This window comes from Tasmannia lanceolata, unplaced genomic scaffold (genome assembly GCF_043159265.1).
Source record: "Tasmannia lanceolata isolate RefF3 unplaced genomic scaffold, GAP_Taslan_0.1 ptg000228l, whole genome shotgun sequence".
Classification (NCBI taxonomy): domain Eukaryota; kingdom Viridiplantae; phylum Streptophyta; class Magnoliopsida; order Canellales; family Winteraceae; genus Tasmannia; species Tasmannia lanceolata.
The window spans coordinates 12,501-18,774 of record NW_027518904.1 but is presented as its reverse complement, the minus strand read 5'-3'; positions in this window follow the sequence as shown (position 1 = coordinate 18,774).

The following is a 6,274-nucleotide window of genomic DNA, read 5'->3' as shown; positions in this document are numbered from 1 at the left end:
GAAGACTGTGTAGGTTGTAAGAGATGTGAATCCGCTTGTCCAACAGATTTCTTGAGTGTCCGGGTTTATTTATGGCATGAGACAACTCGCAGCATGGGTCTAGCTTATTGATACGTTCCGTAAAACTCTACTTGAATCCATTTGATTCTTCTTTACCGACAAAAACCCGTACTCGAGAAAATATATTATTTCGAGCGCGGGTTTTTATGGTCAAAGTCTATCTTGTCTTTACCACGAGTTATTTTCCTTGGTTAACAATAATTGTTGTTTTTCCAATATCCGCGGGTTCATCAATTTTCTTTCTCCCTCATAGAGGAAATAAGGTGGTGAGATGGTATACTATATGCATCTGCTTGTTAGAACTCCTTCTAACGACCTATGCATTCTGTTATCATTTCCAATTGGACGATCCATTAATCCAATTGGAGGAGGATTATAAATGGATAAATATTTTGTATTTTCACTGGAGACTCGGGATCGATGGACTTTCCATCGGACCCATTTTACTGACGGGATTCATCACTACTTTAGCTACTTTAGCGGCTTGGCCAGTTACTAGAGATTCGCGATTGTTCCATTTCCTGATGTTAGCAATGTACAGCGGTCAAATAGGATCATTTTCTTCTCGAGACCTTTTACTTTTTTTCATCATGTGGGAGTTAGAATTAATTCCTGTTTACCTACTTTTATCCATGTGGGGAGGTAAGAAACGTCTGTACTCAGCTACAAAGTTCATTTTGTACACTGCGGGGGGTTCCATTTTTCTCTTAATGGGAGTTCCAGGTATGGGTTTATATGGTTCCAATGAACCAACATTAAATTTTGAAACATCAGCTAATCGATCGTATCCCGCGGCATTGGAAATAATATTCTATTTTGGCTTCTTTATTGCTTATGCTGTCAAATCACCGATTATACCCCTACATACATGGTTACCAGATACCCATGGAGAAGCACATTACAGTACATGTATGCTTCTAGCTGGAATTTTATTAAAAATGGGAGCATATGGATTGGTTCGGATCAATATGGAATTATTACCCCATGCTCATTCTATATTTTCTCCCTGGTTGATGATAGTCGGAACGATTCAAATAATCTATGCAGCTTCAACTTCTCCCGGTCAACGCAATTTAAAAAAGCGAATAGCCTATTCCTCCGTATCTCATATGGGTTTCACAATTATCGGAATTGCTTCCATAACTGATATGGGACTCAATGGAGCCATTTTACAAATCATTTCTCATGGATTTATTGGTGCTGCACTCTTTTTCTTGGCAGGAACGAGTTACGATAGAATACGTCTTGTTTATCTCGATGAAATGGGAGGAATAGCTACCCCAATGCCAAAAATATTTACCATGTTAAGTAGCTTCTCGATGGCTTCGCTTGCACTGCCAGGAATGAGTGGTTTTGTTGCAGAATTGGTAGTCTTTTTTGGAATAATTACCAGCCCAAAATACCTTTTAATGCCAAAAATACTAATTACTTTTGTAATGGCAATTGGAATGATATTAACTCCTATTTATTCATTATCTATGTTACGCCAGATGTTCTATGGATACAAACTATTCAATGTTACAAACTCCTACTTTGTGGATTCTGGACCGCGAGAACTATTTGTTTCGATCTGTATCTTTCTACCCGTAATAGGTATCGGTATTTATCCCGATTTCGTTCTCTCACTATCAGTTGAGAAGGTAGAAGCTATTCTATCTAATTACTTTCATAAATAGTTTTCATAAATAAGAAATAAAGTCAAATAATCCTGTGATTTACAAAATCGGTCGCTGTACACTGAAAAAAAAAAAATGAAGTGAATTGGAATTGTAATCAGATACATCTGGAGTTTTTGAGAACCATTTGAATTACTACTTGATTCAAATGGTTCTCAAAAACTCACACTAATTTTCGTTATATATTGGAGATTGATGTTCCCATGTATTCTTCAAGTCCCTTCTTCAATTCGCTGTTAATGTGAATGAACCATAACTATGTAGTCCTATTCCTAATAGATTGACCCCAAAATAGCATATCCAAATTATAAGAAATCCGATAGAAGCTACAATTGCCGAATTAACACCTTGCAAACTTTGATTTGTTCTAGTATGTAAATAAATCGCGAATATGGTCCAAGTAATAAATGCCCAAGTTTCCTTGGGGTCCCAATTCCAATAAGACCCCCATGCCTCATTAGCCCATACTGCTCCCGAAAGAATACCTATGGTTGAAAAGATAAACCCTAGACTAATGACACGATAACTCCAATGATCCAATCGCCGAGTCAATCGATACCTGTGATAATTTCTAAATGAAGGAAAAGAAGTGTTTTGTAAAACACTTCTTTTCTCATTCAAGTATTGGATCTCACCAAAGGAAAATGTCCCAATTAATAAATGATTGGTTTTAACAACAATATCTGTGTTTTTTCGAAATGTGATGACTAGAAAAGCTACTGATAATAACGCTCCACATAAAAGAGCTGCATAGCTCAATAACATCATACTTACGTGCATCATTAACCACTGGGATTGTAGGGCGGGTACTAATATTGCGGATTGATGCATTTCAGTTAAAAGACCTGAAGTGGCAAAGCCTTGGGTAAAAATAGCACTTGGCCCAGTTATTGCGCTTAAATTATTTTTATGGTTCCCCACTTTAGGAACCATATGAATAATGGAGAAACTCCATGAAAGGAACATTAATGATTCATATAAATCACTTAACGGGAAATGTCTCAAATAAATCCAACGAGTTATTAATAATCCTGTTATACAGAAAAAAGTAGCTATAATGCCTTTTTCTGATGAATCACATATTCCTACGATTTGATGGACTAATAAATCCATCAAATGAATCGTAATAACAATTGAAATGATCGAAAAAGATATGTGAGTTAATATATGTTCTAAAGTCGCAAATATCATAAAAAATTATTTTGTAAAAAAAAAAGGGGGGGGTGTGTGTTCCTCAATTATGGAATGGAAATAAGGAAAGGAATTGAATTCCTTATAAGATAGGATTTATCTTGCCCCTTTTAGGGGATGCCGCCACTCGGATTCGAACCGAGATGCTCTAGCACTGCTTCCTAAGAGCAGCGTGTCTACCGATTTCACCATGGCGGCTTGATCGAAATAATAATAGCCCATACTATGTTCAATCGTCGAGATTGATGGATTCAATCCAATCGATCTTAGGAAAGATTAGAATCGATGAATCAAAAAACTCGTTCAAATAAATATTTGAACGTTCAATAATACTTAACTTAGTATAGTGGTATGGTGTCAGTTTTAACAATCATTTTCACGGAGTATAAGTCCCCCTGGACCAGTTGGAACTAGAGGGTTATGTCCTCAGTCGAGGTATACAACTAAAAATTGTCCTTTTTTTTCTATCTCATTTTTTTTTTATGATTCATTTCTCATTTATCTCATTTCATGGATCCGACATAAAAATGAGATTTTTGTTATTGTGAAAGCGAATTGATGGGGAAAGTTACAATCCCCATCTCGCAAATTATAAAAATCTAATAGAATACCATTCTAGAATACTATAAGGAATGAAAAGTGAAACCTTTATCTTCTATCTAATGACTTCTTTTTTTTTTTTTCAAACAAAACAAAACGGAAATCAATCGTTTTTAGAACTCAATTAGACAGGCGAATTATTATTCTACATACCACAACATCCAGTTCTATCTCATATTGATGAGTTCCAAAATTCGTTAATGTAAAATGTAAATTATTCATCTTCTAAATCATCCAATTCATCGAGTCATGTCGATTCATTCAGATTATTCCGCGGCTTTATTACTTGTTTGTTGCACAAAAAAACTTTTTGAATGCCCGGTAGAAATAGATTTAGCTAAGGATAAAGCTTTTATCGCGGCCCAATATCCCTTTCTCTTCCAAATATTTTTGCGAATACGCTTTTTTGACATAGAAGTACGTTTCTTTGGAACTGCCATTTTAAAAGAAAGAGGTTTCTCATTTTTATAGTTGGATGTGAAAGACATGTATTGTATTGTTCAAAATAAATCGTTCTTTCTATCCATTATCTATATCTATTCCATAGTGGATACTTCCTTCATAACATAAAAAATACAGATATGTGCGCATCACATATAGTATAACTAGGGATGAAAAAAAAAAAAGGGTTCCAATTTATATCTCAGTCTATTTATATATCGTCATGTTACATTTAATAAATCAAATCAAAAAACTTAAGAACCCATACATTTTACCCTTACCTAATTTAAGAAAACAATAATATAAAATTTTTTCGATTAATTGATCAAACTCGAGAATGGAGTACCCATAATTTAAATTCAAATGAGATCATGTAGTTAATCTCTTAAACGATACATTACTTGATAAAGGTCATTTTAGTAATTTATTATTTCAGCTCTATGCGAAATGACGAGTATCGTAGGATTTTCCATAAAATATGTTTGTTTTATTTGACTAGAAGCCAATCAATCAGTTCCAGAATGAATTAGTCAATGACTCCAAATAAACTAACTAAAATAACTAGGTGTTATTTTATTAGGTCGAGTTATTGGTGGATCCTATAATTCATATCAGAATCAAGTACTATTTTGGTGTAATTCTTTTTCCTTATTACTATATGGATATAAATCACCGTAATAGTGGAATGATTGAAAATCTCATATTCTGTATCTCAATAAATATCTTAGTTAATCACTAGGTAGTCATTTTTAAGCAGTAACTTGGTTATTTGAACAATTGTAACTTCTTGATTTGAATTTTTCAAATATCTGGGAAAGAATCAGAATAATGAAGAATTCAAAATAATATTTGAGTTTTTATATCTTGATTTTTTTATTTATTTGATTATTGCTCTTTACAAAAAAGATAAGAGCTGGTGAATCGGAAAAATTAATAAGAATAAAAAAAAAAAGTTTGATTTGATTATGCAACCCATATATCAATATGCATGGATCATACCTTTCGTTCCACTTCCAGTTACTATGTCAATAGGATTGGGACTTCTGCTTGTTCCGACCGCAACAAAAAATCTTCGTCGTATGTGGGCTTTTCCCAGTGTTTCATTGCTAAGTATAGTTATGGTTTTTTCGGCCGATCTGTCTGTTCAACAAATAGATGGCAGTTCCATCTATCAATATCTATGGTCTTGGACCATCAATAATGATTTTTCCTTAGAGTTCGGACACTTGATCGACCCACTTACTTCTATTATGTCAATACTAATCACTACTGTCGGAATCATGGTTCTTATTTATAGTGACAAGTATATGTCTCATGATCAAGGATATTTGAGATTTTTTGCTTATATGAGTTTTTCCAATACTTCCATGTTGGGATTAGTTACTAGTTCCAATTTGATACAAATTTATATTTTTTGGGAACTCGTGGGAATGTGTTCGTATCTATTAATAGGTTTTTGGTTCACACGACCAATCGCAGCAAATGCCTGTCAAAAAGCATTTGTAACTAATCGTGTAGGGGATTTTGGTTTATTATTAGGAATCTTAGGTCTTTATTGGATAACAGGTAGTTTCGAATTTCGGGATTTGTTCGAAATCTTCAATAACTTGATGCATAATAATGGAGTTAATTCTTTATTTGCTACTCTGTGTGCTTCCCTATTATTCGCTGGTGCAATTGCTAAATCTGCGCAATTTCCCCTTCATGTATGGTTACCTGATGCCATGGAGGGACCCACCCCTATTTCGGCTCTTATACATGCTGCTACTATGGTAGCAGCGGGAATTTTTCTTGTCGCTCGACTTATGCCTCTTTTCACAGTTATACCTTACATAATGAATCTCATTTCTTTGATAGGTATAATAACGGTACTATTAGGAGCTACTTTGGCTCTTGCTCAAAGAGACATTAAGAGAAGCTTAGCTTATTCAACAATGTCTCAATTGGGTTATATTATGTTAGCTCCAGGGATGGGTTCTTATCGAGCTGCTTTATTCCATTTAATTTCTCATGCCTATTCGAAAGCATTATTGTTTTTGGGCACCGGATCCATTATTCATTCAATGGAACCCATTGTTGGATATTCTCCAGATAAGAGTCAGAACATGGTTCTTATGGGTGGTTTAAGAAAATATGTACCAATTACCAAAATGACTTTTTTATTAGGTACACTTTCTCTTTGTGGTATTCCACCTCTTGCTTGTTTTTGGTCCAAAGATGAAATTCTTAATGATAGTTGGTTGTATTCACCGATTTTCGCGATAATAGCTTGTGCTACGGCGGGATTAACTGCATTTTATATGTTT